General features: G+C 41.0%; 1 protein-coding gene across 1 annotated transcript in view; it reads left to right on the top strand.

Moving 5' to 3' along the window:
* TMEM45A (transmembrane protein 45A) overlaps window positions 1-18,001 on the top strand; it is a 75,131-nt gene that overhangs the window by 2,885 nt on the left and 54,245 nt on the right. The window lies entirely within an intron of this gene.

The following is an 18,001-nucleotide window of genomic DNA, read 5'->3' as shown; positions in this document are numbered from 1 at the left end:
CTGATAAGGAAAGAGAGGCTTGGGAGGTAGATTGGTGAGGAGATGGCAAGCCGAACTGTCAGCAGTTACACAGAAGAGGTGTTTCTGGAATAATCCATCTCTGGGGTCCTGTCTTCTCTCTTGCCCAGCATTCCCTTCCCGTCTGCCCCACTGCTTCTGTAACCTCCATCCAGGTCCTGCAGGTTGGGTGGGTAGGGATGGGCAGTCAGTCTGGGACCTGTGTTTTGGACTCATTCCGTGGTGGCTGTCTTGGAGCTCTGTTTAAGTGGTCTGATGCTCAGGGCAGTTACCCAGGCTACTTTTTGTTAACAGGCCATGCCCTAAAGTCTTTGACATGGATGTGATTGTTACAACCCTCCCCATCCACATACACGCTCATAGTGTATGCCAAGTAGCTCTTTCTCATCCTGCTGATAGAATCATCTACTCACATTTTAACACATATAACTTCATAACTTACAATTATTGAAGTAGATAAGAACTGTAATATGCACTTAAGTGGAGAGTCACTTTGGAGTTCCCTTGCTTTCTCTTCCCTCAGAGCATTGTTCTGTGGTAGAGAGGTGTGCCTGGCACTGCTGTTGGCCACCTGTGTGACCTCAGGCAAGACATTGAGCCCTTGGGTCCTCCTTGCCATCATCTGTGAAATGATCCCTAAAGGCCCTTTTTCTCTCAGATAATCATTTATTCTGCTCCCCAGATCCCTGGAACAGTCCATTATTCACAGATGGCTATTTGATACATCTGTGACTAATATTTTCTGATCACTTAATACATGGTGGATGTTCTGATGATGGTCGTGTCCTCCTCACATCCTCCTGAGAGGGTTGGTATCTATTTGTGTCTTGTTTTTCTAGTTGAGGAGACAGGAGCAAAGGCAGTTTAAGAAATTTGCCCAAGATTACACAGTGAACAAGTGGCAGGTGCAGACCCAGTCTAACTTTGTAGCCCAAGCCTTAACCAATAGGCTATGCTACCTTAGGTATGATACAGCTACAGCTGCTCTTCTTGTTTGTGGTGGTGATAGTTGAGAAGTACATGGAAGGAAGATCATTGGAGAAAGGGCATATTTGGAGATATTGATTTGGTAAAATTTGCCTGGCAGGGCCAGAATAGCAATGTGAATCTTGTCTATGAAATGTGCTCCATATGGAAAGAGGAGACATGTGGATCTCGTTGCAGGCATGCACTCTGTCTTTTCACCTTGTTTGAACAAAACCCACATACCACCTGGTTGTCTAGCAGACACTCACTACATGTCAATTGAATGACTGACCCCTTTGAAAAAGGAAGTTGTGACCACACTATTTTTATTTGAAAAAATAGAGAAACTATGAAATGTCCCAAGACTCGTGGGAAAATGGGTCAGATGCCAGGTAAACATTCTACTTCTACTTTTGGGACATCCCACTTTCTCTTTTTATTTCTGGACATGCTGTGGTTTTGGGCTAAGGACTTCTCATGGTGAATATCAATGAAGGTCTATTTTAGGTATATAGTTATTAATCATACCCACTCTGGATTTGGCATCTATCTTTTTGGGAATTCATTCCTTAAATATTTTGTGTATCGAATCAACTTTAAAATATTTGAAAAATGTTTTAGGTTGCTCTTTATCTAATGTAGTTGCTCTTTTCAGTATGGCATAGTGACTAAGCACACAGGCTTTGAAGTCAGACTGTGAAGGCTTGAATTCCAGATCTGATTCTTACCAATGTGGCCTTGAGCAAGTCACTTTCCTCTAGAAGCTTTTATTATCTGTAAAATGGGGATACTCATACTCATTACATGAGAAAATCCATGGAGAGCATTCAGTATATTGTTTGGCTCACAGTAAAGCCTGCACATGTAAGCAATTCTTTTTTTATTGTGGTAAAATATATAACAACATAAAATTTAACAATCTTAACCATTTTTAAGTATACAGTTCAATGGCATTAAGTACACTCACATTGTTGTGTAACCATCACCACCATCCATCTCCAGACATTTTTCATCTTCCCAAACTGAAACTTAATACTCATTAAACAATAAATCCCTGTACCCCTTACTTTGTCAGCCTCTGGAACCAATATTCTACTTTCTATTTTTATGAATTTGACTATTCTAGGTACCTCATATAAGTGGAATTATATAATATTTATTCTTTTATGTTTAACTTATTTGATTTAGCAAAATGTCTTCAAGTATCATCCATGTTGTGGTATGTGCCAGAATATCCTTCCTTTTTAAGGCTGAATAATATTTCATTGTATGTATATACCATCTTTTGTTTATCCATTCATTCATTGGTAGAGGGACTTAGGTTGTTTTCACCTGTGATGGTTAATTATGTGTCAACTTGTCTAGGCCACAGTACTGAGCTATCTGGCCAAACATTATCCTAAATGTTTCTTTGAAGATATTTTTTAGATGATGATATGGTTTGGCTTTGTGTCCCCACCCAAACCTCATCTTAAATTGTAATCCCCATAATCCCCACATGGAGAGGGAGGGACCTGGTGGGAGGTGATTGGATCATGGGGATGGTTTCCCCCATGCTGTTCTCGTGATACTGAGTGAGTTCTCATGAGACCTGATGGTTTTATAAGGGACTCTTTCCCCACTTGCTTTCTCTGTTTCCTGCCACCATGTGAAGAAGGTCCTTGCTTACCTTTTGCCTTCTGCCATGACTGTAAGTTTCCTGGGGCCTCCCCAGCCCTGTGGAACTGTGAGTCAATTAAACCTCTTTCTTTTACGAATTACCCAGTCTCGGGTACTTCTTCATAGCAGTGTGATAATGGACTAATACAGATGAGGTTAACAGTTAAATCAGTAGACTTTGAGTATGGCCTCCATAATGTTGGTAGGCTTCATCTAATCAATTGAAGGCCTCAATAGAAAAAGAGGCTGGGCGCGGTGGCTCACGCTTGTAATCCCAGCACTTTGGGAGGCTGAGGCGGGCGGATCACGAGGTCAGGAGATCGAGACCACGGTGAAACCCTGTCTCTCTACTAAAAATACAAAAAAATTAGCCGGGCATGGTGGCTGGCACCTGTAGTCCCAGCTACTTGGAGAAGCTGAGGCAGGAGAATGGCGTGAACCCGGGAGGCAGAGCTTGCAGTGAGCCGAGATTGCGCCACTGCACTCCAGCCTGGGTGACAGAGCGAGACTCCGTCTCAAAAAAAAAAAAAAAAAAGAATAGAAAAAGATTGAATTCCACTCAAGAAGTGAGAATTCTGCCTCCAGACTGCCTTTGAACTTGAGACTACAGCAAGTCTTCCTTGCACCTTCAGCCTGCTAGCCTACCCTGTAGGTTTTGGACTTGCTAGCCTTCACAATTGTGTGAACCAATTCTCAAAATCAATCTGTCCGTGTATGTGTGTGTGTGTTTGCGTGTGTGTGTCCTGTTGGTTTTGTTTCTCTGGAGAACCCAGGCCCCTAATTAATACACCATCTTTTGGCTACTTGGGAATAATGCTGCAATAAACATTGGTGTACAAATATCTATTTAAGTTTATGCTTTCAATTATTTTGGGTGTATAACCAGAAGTGGAATTATTGGATCACCCCCTATTTTTAAATATTTTGAGGAACCATCCTACTGTTTTTTTCACAGCAGCTGCACTATTCTATTTTACATCCCCACAGCAGTACACAAGGGTCCCAATTTCTCCACATTCTTACAAACACTTGTTATTTTCTGTTTTTAATTTAAAAAATAATAGACATCCTAATGTGTGTGAAGCATTTTGTTGTGGTTTTGATTTGCATTTCCCTAATGTTTAGTGATGTTGAACATCATTTCATGTGCTTATTGGCCATTTGTCAATCTTTAGCCCATTTTAAAATTAGAGGTTTTTTTTGTGTGTGTGTTGTAGGAGTTCTTTATATATTCTGGATATTAATTCCCTATTGGATATATTATTTGCAGATATTTTCTTCCATTCTTTGGGTTACCTTTCCACTGAGTTGGTAGTGTCTTTTGATGCATAACAGTTTAAAATGTTGATGGTCTAATTGCTTTATTTTTTTTGTTTTTTGCCTGCCCTTTTGGTGTCATATCTAAGATATGATTACCAAATTCAATGTCTTGAAGCTTTTTCCATATGTCTTCTTCTGAGAATTTTATAGTTTTAGCTCATATGTGTAAGTCTTTGTTCCATTTTGAGTTAATTTTGTAAATGGCGTAAGGTAATAGGTGTTCACCTTCATTCTTTTGCATGTGGATAGTTAAGCAATTCATTAATAATTTTTATCAACATTATAATGTTTGTCTCTATGTAGATATCATAAGCATAGACATAGCCATAGTTTAAAAATATTAATTCATTCTTGACATCATTTTTCTAATTATGTCTAAAGTACTGATTTTTTCTTATAGAATTACTCAAAAATTCTGTACTTGGATCAGGTGCAGTGGCTCACGCTTGTAATTCCAGCACTTTGGGAGGCTGAGGTGGGTGAATCACTTGAGGCCAGGAGTTGGACACCAGCCTAAGCAACATAGCGAAACCCCATCTCTAGTAAAAACACAAAAATTAGCTGGGTGTGGTGGCATGTGCCTGTAATCCCAGCTACTTAGGGTCTGAGGCAGGAGAATCATTTGAGCCTGGGAGGTGGAGGCTACAGTGAGCCGAGATTGCGCCACTGCACTCCAGCCTGGGCAACAGAATGAGACAAACAAACAAACAAACCCCTACACTTTATAGCTTTTAGTATTTCCAAGGAAGACAAATTATTCTTGTGGTCAAATGGCATTGGTGGCTGATAGCTATTTTTTTTTTTTTTAACTATTTTTACCTTTTTGTGGTGTTTAGAATTAAAAAAGCAACATCCTCATGTTGCAAAAAATTGAAATAGATTGTACAGAGTCAAAAGTAATGGTTCCTCTTCTATTTACATGGTTTCTTCCCTTCCACTACTCTCCCCACAATTAAACTTTGTTAATAGTCTGCTCTATATTTTTCTAGACCTTCTCCAAGAGTCCATTCACAGGTATAGATTTAAACATAAATATTACTTTAAAATATACATGGGACCATATTATTATTATTATTTTTTGAGACGGAGTCTCGCTCTGTCGCCCAGGTTGGAGTGCAGTGGCGCGAGCTCGGCTCACTGCAAGCTCCGCCTCCCGGGTTCACGCCATTCTCCTGCCTCAGCCTCTCCGAGTAGCTGGGACTACAGGTGCCCGCCACCACGCCCGGCTAATTTTTTGTATTTTTAGTAGAGACGAGGTTTCACCGTGGTCTCAATCTCCCGACCTCGTGATCCTCCCACCTCGGCCTCTCAAAGTGCTGGGATTACAAGCGTGAGCCACCGCGCCCTGCGGGACCATATTTTATACATTGTTCTGACCTTGTTTTTTTAAAAAGTCTCAGCAGTATAAAATACACACATCTCAATCTGTCCACTGAGACCCAGAGATCTTGTGAACATACTGTGTCCTGGAGACCAGACAATAGCACTCAAGGGAAAGAATGTTCTTTTTCTATAACACGTAACAGTGGTATTGGGTTACATTTGTTGAACGAGGCCTGTTTGCACTGTTCCCTCTCTCTGGACTCTTGGCTCCTCTCTGTGAGCCGTCAGATTGACTGTTTCTAGTCTTGTCTGACTTTCAATGCCCCTGCCAAGGACTCTCATATTCGGCTGTCTCAGAGAAAGCTCGGAAGACAACAAATCCTTTCCCACATCCGCCCATCACCGCTTCTGAGCAGCCTGGGCCCCTCTGGTGCCATCAACAATCTTGAAGTGGCAACAGGTCCAGAGGCAAATGACTCCTTCCTTGCTGCTGTTTTATGCAAAGATTGCTATCCTCTGTGGCTTTTTGTTTCTCCTTCAAGATAAATTTTTAAAAAATGACCAGCAGGGTGGTGCTTTCCACAGCAAGGAAGTGGGTGGTATGCCTGCACCTTTCTCCAGAATTCTTGAAATTCCACAAGCTTAAAAACATACACAATATTTTATTAAATTCTTTTTAGTAGATGAGAAAATTGATTTTTAAAAATTATGATATGCTTATGGAAATTGATGTTTAGAAAGGTAAACTGTACTACCTGTGAAATTCCACAGGCTTGAAAACACCTACACGATATTTTATTAAATTCTTTTTAGTAGATGGGAAAATTGATTTTTAAAAAATATGATATCCTTAAGGAAATTGATGTTTAGAAAGGTAAACTGTACTACTTGTATAGTAAGCAAAGAATATGAAAATTTATCTGATTTTAGTTCTCTTTTCATTGAACATTCCCGTTGCCTCCAAAAGATAGCACATTGCCCTTGAGAATTCTACAGACTAGTCCTGTGGTGCTTAATCAATGTGCAGCTGAATTGCCTGTGGAATATTTAAAAAATACACCTATGCTTGTCCTGCCCCTGGAGATTCTATTTCAGAAGGTGTGGAGTGAGGCCAAGGCATCTGTGAAAAGCTCCCCAGAGATCTGATGGTTTGCCTGGGTTGAGAACCATGGATCTAGTGGGAGGAGTTTCCCAGCCAAAGTTCCAAACCCTCACAGGTGGGCTGGTGTCCTTCATTCCTGATGACGCTTAGAACTGGCCTCAAGCAGTCACAGTTGGAGGAAAGCTCTACCTAAGGTCCTAATTAAAAACAAATAAATTGGATGGAAACTCCTTCTTCTTGGGATGTTTACAGAGGTTACCTTTTTATCCTGTTGCCTCATTCCCATGAAAACTCACTTGTCTAACTAAGCTGAAAGGTGGAATCTTTCTCACCAATTTTTGTAGAGCTCCTATTAACTTCACTTTTTTGGGAGCCAAACTTCCCTCAGTGCCGCAGTTATTTCGTGGTAGTAACATAGGTGTTTAGGAGACATCTGAATTCCCTCTCAATGACCTAAAAGTATAATTAGTCCATTTTCTGACGTGAGTCAACAACTAGGGTTGCCACATAGACCCAATTCTTAGTAGAGACTGTGTCTATCTCGGACCCAGAGTTGACCACTAATTACATTTCAGTAAAAAATATTACTTTTAATTTATCTTAAATTTCACAGAAGAAAAAGAAACCAAAGTGAAATTTAAGGAATTTCTGAACTTCAGACAAATATCTCTTAAAACAAGACATATTAGTTCCTTAGAGATTCCTCCAAAAAATATCAAACTGTTGGGATTATTAGCTACTCTCATAAAATTCAGAGTACATTCTTCATATCCAAATAGACCTACATTTTATATAACTACCCTCACACTTTAAATTAAAAAAAAAGAAAAAGTTCCAGATCTGACTTTGATATGTCTAGGTATGGATCTTTTTCTTTCTTTCTTTTTTTTTTTTAACACCTTTTCTCCTGATATGTCCTTTCAATTTGAGGATCCATGTCTTTCTTCACCTCAGGGAGTTTTTCACCAATTATCTAATTTTTTCTTTCTCTCTCCTTAAAAGCCAGGCATAATTCAAACTAAAGATCATGGCAAACTGTTAAAGGCAGATTAAAAGAAACCAAAATTGAGAGCTACATCATAATAAGGAATGCATTTAGAAAAGATTTGGGGATTCTACCTGTGTATCTATCGATCTATCAATTTTTTTTTTTGAGACAGGGTCCCACTCTGTTGCCCAGGCTGGAGTGCAGTGGCATGACCATAGCTCACTGCAGCTTCAACCTCTTGGGCTCAAGCCATCTTCCTGCCTCAACCTCTCATGTAACTGGGATTACAGGTGTGTGCCACTGTGCCCAGCTAACTTAATTTTGTTTTCTTTGTAGAGATGGGATCTCCCTATGTTGTCCAGGCTAGTCTTGAACTCCTGGCCTCAAGTGATCCTCCTGCTTTGGCCTGCCAAAGTGCTGGAATAACAGATGTGAGCCACTGGACCTGGCCTAAATACTTTATATTAATGAAAATTAAATAATATTAAAAATGTTAGCAAGGAAGAAAAAAATTATAGAAAATGCTCACAGCAAAATCATGTCATGGCTAAACCTTGGGGATAAAGACCAGAGGAAGACAGAGTGAAAAGGGAGTAAAAAAGGTTGTGCAGAAGAAGAATGGGGAGTATTGGGGTCAGACTCCTTCCAGGCATCTTACCTTTCAACAGGTACCCAGGAGAACTGACCCCCAGTTTCTCCATCCTTGATGTTGCTGTTCCTCCTTCTGCACTGACCTCTGTGTGTGTGTACTTGGGCACGAAGCTGGACTGCCAAAGACAACGATGACCTTGTTTTCTTTCCTTCTTTCTTTCTTCTTCTTTCTTCTTCTTCTTCTTCTTCTTCTTCTTCTTCTTCTTCTTCTTCTTCCTTCTTCCTTCTTCCTCTTCCTCTTCTTCCTCCTCCTCCTCCTCCTTTTTCCTTCTTCTTTTCTTCTTCTTCTCCTTCTTCTTCTTCCTCTCTTTCTCCTTCTCCTCCTCCTCCTCCTTCTTCCTCTTCCTCTTCTTCTTTTTGTGAGACACAGTTTCACTCTGTCATCCAGGCTGGAGTACAGTGGCACAATCTTGGCGCACTGCAGTCTCCGCCCACTGGGTTCAAGCGATTCTCCTGCCTCAGCCTCCCTAGTAGTTGGGACTATAGGCACACACTACCACACCTGGCTAATTTTTGTATTTTTAGTAAAGATGAGGTTCACTATGTTGGCCAGACTGGTCTCGAACTCCTGACCTCAAGTGATCTGCCCACCTCAGCCTCCCAAAGTGCTGGGATTACAGGCCTGAGCCACTGCACCTGGCCTCTCCTTGCTGCTCCTATGACTTCTTGGACAGTTTATTTCCAGTGGGGTAGCAGACAGATGAATCAATACCTCATCCACCAGGGGCAAGTTTGGGAACCTCTCTGTATAAATTAAGCCTCATTTTCCTCAATAGAAAATTGGGCCTGTTTCTCCTTACTTCTAAATGTCATTGCAGAGGTTTCATGAAGTGATGTGTGTGATGGGACTTTGTCCAACGTAAGATACTTTGCAGAAGTGAGTGATTCTGTGACCACAATCTTGCTATGAAGCTTTTTCTTCACAGGAAGATACATGAACAACTAATGATTGAGTGACTGTTGGTTAGGTGTCAACCTCTTCTCAGGCTTCTTCTTATTTTACTCTCATGGACGACTTGTCGGGAAGAGGCTATTATTATTCCCATTTTATTGATAAGCCCAGAGAGGTTAAGTAACTCATGCAAGGTCACACCGTGGTGAAATCAGGATTTAAACACAGGGTAGCTTCACTCCAGTGTCTGAACTGTTAACATTTATGCCATGTGTAACATTATTTTCAGGAATGAAACAATGTTATTGGTTGCCACTTTTCAGAGAATTGGCAAGTGCTCAGGTTTAATGCAGGTGGGCAGAGGGAGAGGTGTCACTGGGTGCTCTAGCCTCTGTATCCTGAACTTCCAGCTTCCTCTTACTGTCCATTTGTGATCCTGGGAGAGTGAAACACTGTCTGTTCTGTGCCTGATCCACTCTTGTTCAAGTGTCCAGCACCCTTTCCCTGAATTACTGCAAAGAGCTCTCAAATTATCTGTGGTAAAGGACCAGTTCCCACCCCACCCCGAGTCCCTTGTAGCCTTAAATTTTTGTAAAAAAAAAAAAAATCTTGCTTGGATATCGCCACAATGTTAAACTACTTCAAGATATTTAAAAGCCTCTAAACACTTCATCTCAGTTCCTGTCCTTGTAGATGGTAACAGCTTGCAGACTAGCACTGGTCCACAGGGTGTGGTTGAAATAGCACTGCTGCAAGGGTCTCCTGACTTTGATTCTTGCCCCCTATAACCTATGCACCACAGAGCGGCCAGAGTGGTTCTTGAAAAATACAACTAAAAGTCACATTTTTCCCCTGGTTACACCCTCCAGTAGCTTCCTATTGCATTTAAAATAAAATCCAGATATTTACCAATGGCCCAAAAGTCCCTGGGTCATCTGGCCCTGCCTGTATCCACACGCTTTCATCTCCTCCCTTGCCCGCTGGATATCTCCAATGTTAATGAAACATAGGTAGGCTTGGGTAACAGCTGGTTCAAACAGGGAACACATAATAATCTGGGATGTGAGATACACTCTGTTTTGTCCTTTCCTCTACTGGATCAAGCATGGACAAGTGCTTCTATCACTTTCTCTCCAGCAGCAAGAACCATGCCACTAGTTTCTCAATGAGCAAGATGACCAAAACCAAGTCTCAGAAAAGATTTGTGCAAAACTGTGCTTATGTAGTGTAGCCTGTTGCCTCTCTGGTGAACTCAGCCTGAAGATGCCTGTATTCTGTTGAAGTCCCATACCTGCTTTTTAGACTCTTTGTTTCCTCCCCCAGAAAATGGGTCTGTGATGGGTCAAGATGATGGAGGGGTCATTCCAGATGTTCCTGAGATTGGAGAACAAAAGGTTGACCGTGTGGTTGTTGTCACAGACTCATCGCTGGGGAGCGTGGCTACCATTGCTGTATTGGTTATTTAATGACTGAGGGGGAAACACAAATTTTGGTTAAACAATTTCCTGGTGGGTTTAGTGCTTGCTGCCCAGAGAGCCTCTTGTGTGGAGGCATCCAGGAGAGGCACCCATCTCACCACGTGCTCTGCCATGGCAATGAATGAGAAGGAAGCAGCTACATGGAAAATGGTTCATTTAGCAACAAAGAGCCATAGTTTCTAGGAAACTGACTTCCCACTGTTCTCCCTAACATCCCCCCAACCCTTAACTTTTTAATCCACTGCCTATTCCAATCATTTTTGGACTTTCAGAAGAAGATTTCATTGTCTTTTGTTAATCAATTGCCATGGCAATGGCAACGATTCTCACATTTTAGTGGCAGGAAATTTATGTTTAATAGAACTGAGAATGTGATGTAGAAAAGTGCGTCTTTGCCAAGCATCCCAGGTGATTCTGACATAGCTGGTCCAAAGACCTTACTTTGAAAAACACTGGTTTTAGGATTGTCTGTTCTGTGTAATGATACTAGTATTGAGTGCAAAGTGTTTTAAAGAAGTTCTGTTTCTGCCCAAGATGGAGTAACAGGGCCAGATTTACCCTTTTGCCTGACACAACCAAAAATGTCAGATAAAATACATGAAATAATGATTTTTGAAACACCAGTCATCAGGTGATGAAGAGCAGTGATCTCTAAGAAATAGGAGACAAAAAGGTATACACTCGGGCTGCTCCAGCTTACTGCATGGAGAGAATTTCCAGGCTGAGACTCAGGGAAAGGAACTTAAGTGCAATTCAGACTCCCGATTTGAGGAGAAGGTGTGAGGAGGCTGGGGAAACCAAGGTGGTTAGAGTTCATGGAACAGAGTACCAGGAATGAGAGAGCTGCATGGAGAGAGAGGACCCCTATAACTGCAGAGGGGGCCTTCAAGGATTCAGCATCGTACTGACCAGCACCTGCATTTGGAGAAACTACTGGGGACCTGGGGGCCAAGCTTGTCGAGGGAAAAGAACAGAGCCTGGCTCTCACCAAAGGCTGAGAATATTGCCTGTTCCTTCCAGCCAGACTGGAAAACCCATAATCCACAGGGTATTGGTAGAACAGTCAGGAAGGCCTTGCCTCAGTAGTGGGGAATAATTAGCAGTCTAGAGCACTGCTCCATATTTGCCTAATAAATCATAAAAAAGCAATTTGCAAAAGTATTAAACTGCGTCTAAGTTACTTAAGCTCATCCCAGAACAGAGTTCAAGAATATTTATGGGAATAAAAAAAAATCCAGTGCCAAACAAGGTAAAATTCACAATGTCTGACACCCCAAAATAGTAACGTAGTTTAAAATGGAAACACACCACTCTCCCTGACTGTCCTGGAGGTGAACTTCCATGCACATTCTTGAACCCTTAAAGAGTCCAACAGTTTAAGCCTTCAGTGTAACATTTTATACATAACAATCTAGAGACTGCCAAACTATGGTCTGTGTTGATATTTATCTTGGCTTCTGAGACAGCACTTCCTCTTTCATGTCTATGACTGTTTTAAAAAATATTTTTTCTGTGTTTGATACCTTCAGCCTTACCATTGGATTATAGTAAGGTAGACTCAGCTAAGATATCGGCCAATTACATTGTGCATCCTAAGAGGTTGGGGCTAGGAGTCGTAGGTAACGGTGATGGGCGGGTGAGATGGGACAAGTTTTCTGAGGTCAACGTATGACTCAGATTCAAAGGCTTAGAGAGCAGTAAGGACCAAACCAGGCAGGCCAAGATCTTGGACAGGTCTGAGGGGGCTAGCTCAGCCAAGTTCCAGAACCAGAAGCCCTTTGGAAGCCAACAGGAACATACAGAGAATGAGGTGAGTATAGTCTCGTTAGGACTTGGTCAAGACTAAAGAGTCAGGGCTTGTTCATTGGCAGAGGTTGGAGGCTGGGTCAGAGAGGAGTGTTCTGGGATCATGCACGGACTTACTGCTCTAGAGGTTTGTAACTGAGCTCCACAATTTGAGCCTGGGATGTACATTCTTCCTCTGAGATTTAGAAGGTTTTAAATTTGGTTTCCAGGCCTATTTGTCTGATTCCCTCCCATCCCCCAAATTCAACCTGACACTCTGTCATTAGGATGCCACTAGTTAGATACTTGGCTGCCAGAACAAACATGTTTTCTTCAGATTGGCTGGCACCTGGGCATTCTTTCCCACTCTGCCTATACAGAAATGTGGCTTTTCTGCATACAACTTACAAATCTTTTGGCTGCTGGAAAATGCTAAATTTCTTAAAATATTTTAGCCCAGATGAATTTGTGGGAAAGCTCCTACTTGAAGATGATCACAAGATATTACTGTTATTTGATAGAAATTTTACTTACTCTGGGAGATGAGAATGGGACTTAAGGATCGGTCTTTGGGAAAAGTGGAAATGAGTTGGTCTTTTAAAGGAGGGTGGTCTTAAAATCACTTTTTCACCTAGAAAACATTTTTAATAAATGTTCTTGGAGCTCTTTATTTTCATTCCCAATGGCTATCGTACCATGGATTGAGTAACTAGAGTTCGGACGCAGGGATGAAGAATGGATGCTAGTCAGTATTGTCATGACCACCGTGATGGACTGGATGGCCAGAACAATTCACTTACAGTTTTTAATAATGACAAAGACAACAACAACAACACTAGAAAGTAGATAGAGTAAGTTTATACTTTAATTTCTTTCAGATCAGTATGGATTAGAGGAGCTTCTGCCCTCTCTGTGTTTTCCAAAGAGAGAGAAATAGATACAGAAGAGATCAAGAGAGCATAGGAGGGGGCTTCAATATGTTTGACTAGAGACACCTGTTATTCACCTTCTCCACAAAAGAGGACCAAAACAGCAACTAAATAAGCATGATGTCAAATAGAGTATTTAAGAGAGAACACAGGAACTAAGCAGGAAAGTGACAGGAAACCTCTCAGGCATGGAAGGAGAGGAAAGCAAAGCAGCTGGCCCAGCTGAGATCGGAGCCAGGAGAGACTCCTCAGTGCAGGAAAAGGGAAGAGAGACAGCCCCGTGTTCCACATTTCCACCATGGACTACCACAATCCTAGCTACAGAGTGCCCTTTGGCTCTCACAGACCCTGAGACTAGTATAAGAAACTTCCTGGAGCCCACATGATGGCATTGTCTCAGAGGGATTTCACCATGGGTCACACACATAGCCCAAGACTGAAGCAACTGCAGCATGGTGCCCTTTTGAGAGCCCAGGCCCAACAAGACTGCATCTTGACCTGGAGTCCAACAGCCCATGCATCTCCATATCCCTGGAGCCCCGCTGACATCCCCTTACATGCACTCAGATGGTTGCAATATACTAATGACATTCTTCACAGAAATAGAAAACACAATGCTAAAAATTGTATGGAACCAAGAAAGGACCCAAATAGCCACATCAATAGTAAGCAAAAAGAACAAAACTGGAGGCATCTACTACATGGCTTCAAAATATACCACAGACCTGTAGTAACCAAACAACATGGCATTGGTATAAAAACAGACACATAGAGAAGTGGAACAGAATAGAGAATTCAGAAATAAATCCATATATTTACAGTCAACTGATTTTCAACAAAGGCATCAAAAACATATATTGGGGATAGGACACCCTGTTCAAAAAGTGGTGCTGGGAAAACTGGATATTCATGTGCAGAAGAATGAAACTATCTGAATGAATAGACCCCTGTCGCTCACTATATATATATATAAAACTCAAAATGGATTAAAAACTTTAAGACCTGAAACTATAAAACTACTAGAAGACAACATAGGGGAAACACTTCAGGACATTGGTCTAGGCAATGAGATTATAATTAAGACCTCAAAAGCACGCATAACAAAAACAAAAATAGACAAGTGGGATTATATTAAACTAGAAAGCTTCTGTACAGCAAGGGAATCAACAGAATGAAGAGACAAACTTCGAATGGAAGAAAGTATTTTTCAACTATTCATTCGACAAGGGACTAATATCCAGAATATACAAGGAACTCCATCAACTGAACAGAAAAAAAAATCCCATGAGATATTTCTCAAAAGATGACATACGAATGGCCAACAGGCATAAGAAAAACTGCTGAATATCACTAATCATCAAAGAACAGCAAATCAAAACCACAATGAGATATTATCTCACCCCAGTTAGAATGGCTGTTATGAAAAGGACAAAAGTAATAAATGCTGGCAAGGATGGGGAGAAAAGAGACCTCTTATACATTGTTGGTGGGAATGTAAATTAGTAAAGCCATTATGGAAAACAATATGGGAGTTTCTCAAAAAAATAAATGTAGAACTACCATACAGTCCAGGAATTTCGCTACTGGATATTTATCCAAAGGAAAATAAATCAGTATATCAAGGGGATACCTGCACCCCCATGTTTATTGCAGCACTATTCACAATAGCCAAGGTATGGAATCAACCTAAGTGTCTATCAATGAATGAATGGGTAAAGAAAATGTGGTATATAGATATACAATGAAATATTGAGCCACAAAAAGAATGAAATCCTGTCATTTGTAGCAATATGATGGAACTGCAGGTCAGTATGTTAAGTTAAACAAGCCAGGCACAGAAAGACAAATATCACGTGTTCTTACTAATACATGAGAACTAAAAAAGTTGATCTCAGGAAATTAGAGAGTAGAATGGTGGTTACTAGAGGCTGGGAAGGGTATGGGAGGAGGATGAAGAGAGGTTGGTTAATGGGTACAAATATACGTTCATATAGAAAAATAAGTTCTAGTGTTTGATAGCACAGTAGGGTGACTATCATTAACAACAATATATTATATATTTCAAAATAGCTAGAAGAGAAGATTTGAAATGCTCCCAATACAAAGAAATGATAAACATTTCAGGGGTGATAGATATCCCAGATACTCTAACTTGATCATTACACATTGTATGCATGTATCCAAATAGCACTAAATATGTACAATGATTATGTATCCGTAAAAAAAGTTAAAAAGCGAGAGCGTAGGTGAGAGCTCTCTGCTTTTATCTAATGAGCTCCGGATTGCCTTCCATACTCCTGGACATGATACTAGGAAGTCTCAATCAAGGGCAAGATTATGCTTTCTGGAGAGAAATGGACTGGAAACTTGATATAATCTAATTGATGTTAATTGTGATAAGTGTTGCTGGTTTTACTTTTGGCTTCATACATAATGACTTATATTTTGTGGTGATAATGAGTAAAAGTGAGTTGATGAAACTGCTTCTGTGCCCTGATAAGTGGCTGTGTTCTGATTGGTTCTCAGTTGGGAGTTGATTTTTCGACAGGAAGAGAGTTAGCTTACCAATGTGAAACCACTAAAGGCAAAATCAAGAGAAGTTTCCTTTACCTCCATCGCAGTCTTATTCCCATGTCCTCGCTTTTTTCTGTTCTCTTTATTCTCCTTCCTTTTCTCCCCAAACTCATGATTGCCTTTCTTTCAGCAACTCTCTCCAGGTTCTCATTGACACAGAAATTGTAAAGATTCAGAAAATGCTATGAGGGGATATTTTTCCTCCTTGTTTCTGTGAATCTTATATTTGGATTGGAAATAGAAATTATATACCACCTTAGGGGATACTTCTTCAATTTTTCTGAAATTAAGAGACCCCATTTTTCTTTTCATAATGTGTTGAAGGAAATAGTTTTTGAAAAGTTGGGAATGGAAAGAGGTCAACTGAGAGGAGATTTTTACTGTGAGGTATCCTCTCCCTGGCATGAGATGAGTCCTTGGGAAGTGAAAAGATGGGGGCTATCTTTGGAAAAACACCCATCCCTGCTCCCAGAGAGCTCCGGGCCCGCATTTTATGGAGAACAGCATCTGCTCTCACATTAAGCCTGGTTAAGCCTTTGAATTTTCCTTTGCATGTGTTCTCAATCACTGATGGTGCTGAATCATGAGGCATATTGCCAGATGTGGGAATGAAATTTTTCTTTCTTTTTTTTTTTTGACAGAGTCTCGCTCTGTCACCCAGGCTGGAGTGCAGTGGCACAATCTGGAATCATTGCAACTTCTGCCTTCTGGGTTGAAGTGATTCTCCTGCCTCAGCCTCCAAAGTAGCTGGGATTACAGGCATGTGCCACCACGCCTGACTAATTTTTTGTATTTTTAGTAGAGACAGGGTTTCGCCATGTTGGCCAGGCTGGTCTTGAACTTCTGACCTCAGGTGATCTGCCCGCCTTGGCCTCTCAAAGTGCTGGGATTATAGGCATGAGCCACTGCACCTGGCTGGGAATGGAATATTCTCAATGAGGAACTTGATAATGTCTGAAAAAGTAAGTTTTCAGGAAAAGCCACAGGCTTGAAGTGTATCATCTTTCCTTCATGGTTTGGCACATCATTACTTTCCTTTTCCATGTGTTAGTTAACAAATGACGTTTAGAAATATCCTCTTTCCCACTGTCCCCAGGCCAAAGATCAGCCTTTCATATTTTTCCTTAATTGACAAGGAAATATTTGAGCATCCAAGCTGATATTCTTTATTACTGTGGATGTGATTTGGGAAACAATTCTTGGAGGGCAACTCTGAGTCTGTGGTGAATAAAAAAGTGAGGATAAACGTCAATGAATATTGTTTCTGGTGTTCTCTGTGCAGCTGGAAAAATCATGAGCAAGTTAGCTTAATTAGCTGAGCATCTTCCTCTTATTGAAAGGGCCGTGATGCTTGTGATTGGAAAAAGCCGTTCTTATGTGGCATCCTTTTAGAAAAGACTGTGGTTTAACATCATTCTCAGTAAACTATCGCGAGGACAAAAAACCAAACACCGCATGTTCTCACTTATAGGTGGGAATTGAACAATGAGAACTCATGGACACAGGAGGGGGAACATCACACTCCGGGGACTGTTGTGGGGTTGGGGGAGGGGGGAGGGACAGCATTAGGAGATATACCTAATGCTAAATGACGAGTTAATGGGTGCAGGAAATCAACATGGCACATGGATACATATGTAACAAACCTGCACATTGTGCACATGTACCCTAAAACCTAAAGTATAATAAAAAAAAAAAAAAAAAAAGAAAAGACTGTGGTTTAAATGGGCTTGTTTACAGGCCTCACTTTTGGGCTTACCTCCACCTCCAAGCCATCCACCATCATTAGCCACGTTTCTAAAATTAATTTATTAGAGGAACTGTTTGATTCATGAGATAAGTGGGTTTTGATTGGAGGTGGTTATGGGGTTTAGGAGGGTCTGCTGGTTAGTTCCACTGAGACCCTGAACAGTATGAAGGGGAAGGCTAGTTAAGAAGCAGAAAGAGAAAAAAGGAAGCCAGTCTTCTCAAACTTTTTGTTGGAAGTCTGCTGAAAGATTCATTTTGCATCCGGGCCCCACAGGTTGCATAGCTGGTTCTGCCTCTATGCTTTCAGGTCGCTCAAGTGTAACAGGAGTGAGAAATTAGAATCAAGGGCCCATTTAATCACTTTTTTCCAAGTTTCTGTATCCACATGTGCACTGTATGAAACGGCTGTCCATACTCTTGTCTTAATTGATTTAATGTTTAATCTCCTTTAACAGAAGGTTTGCAGAGGTCTCTTTTCTTCTTCTAGTACAGCTTGCATACTTATTTAAAGTCTGTAGTTAAAAGGGTGATTCAGGTCTTGGCAATATGTGATACTTCTGTCCTTTG

This window comes from Hylobates moloch, unplaced genomic scaffold, assembly GCF_009828535.3.
Source record: "Hylobates moloch isolate HMO894 unplaced genomic scaffold, HMol_V3 SCAFFOLD_4, whole genome shotgun sequence".
NCBI lineage: Eukaryota > Metazoa > Chordata > Mammalia > Primates > Hylobatidae > Hylobates > Hylobates moloch.
Note: the sequence above shows the minus strand (reverse complement) of the source record. Positions and strands in the feature narration are given on the sequence as shown.